The sequence below is a fragment of the Nicotiana attenuata genome, unplaced genomic scaffold, assembly GCF_001879085.1.
Source record: "Nicotiana attenuata strain UT unplaced genomic scaffold, NIATTr2, whole genome shotgun sequence".
Classification (NCBI taxonomy): Eukaryota; Viridiplantae; Streptophyta; class Magnoliopsida; order Solanales; family Solanaceae; genus Nicotiana; species Nicotiana attenuata.
Window position 1 is genome coordinate 508,418 of NW_017670666.1, and position 906 is coordinate 509,323.

Consider the following 906-nt stretch of genomic DNA (forward strand, 5'->3'; position numbering starts at 1 on the left):
CGAAGGGACAAAACCAGAACTGAAGTTGGCCTGCCGCTGTCCGGGCGTAATCGCGGTAGGACCGCGGCAGAACATTGCTGCAGATTCAGAGGACCATTCTGGCCGCGGTCCTGGCGTAACCGTGGTGGGACCGCGGCAGGACGCTGAAACTTCAGGGATCAAAGTGTCAATTCGAGAAAACTTGGTGTAAAACCCTTATAAGATGTAGAAATTCGGCCACATTAGGGCAGACTTGTTTTGGAGAATATTTTTGCAAGATACACAAGTGTGAGAGAGCACCCAAAGACATCATAGTTCTTTATCTCTTCTTTTTTCTTGCTATTTTTGATTATGAATATTTTCGTAGTTTATCCTTACGTTGTTAAGAGTAGCTAAATACTTTAGTCTAAGGTTTTGATGGAACCTATTGAAGGATGAACTTCTTGATTATGTTAATATAGTTTGCCAGTTAATCTCTATTTGTTCAACTACATGTTTGTTGTAGTTAATTGACAGGATCCTCAATTAGCTGTGCCTATTTAGTGTGCATAACTCGGGAGAGAGTGCATATTTAGGTAATTGTTGAACAACACCACTCCCAAAGTATAAGAGGGATCTATAACTGCGGGTTTAAAGGCGGGATTAGGGATAACGAAGCCTTGGGTGCAATCTAAAGTGAGCTGTAATAAACAAAGTTATCTAGCGTATCTCGGGAGAGTGCGTCTAGTAAATTATCGCGATTACTCGGGAGAGATTTACGGTAAAAAGAGTGCTCATGATTGATAGAGATGGTTTGGTGAATCTATATGAAACATAACCGGAAGGGATTCTATCAATAGGGGAAATCACTACCTTAGAACCTTCTCATTATTGTTTACAACCCAAGCATATTTACTTTACAGCTGTTTATTTACTTTCATTCTTAGT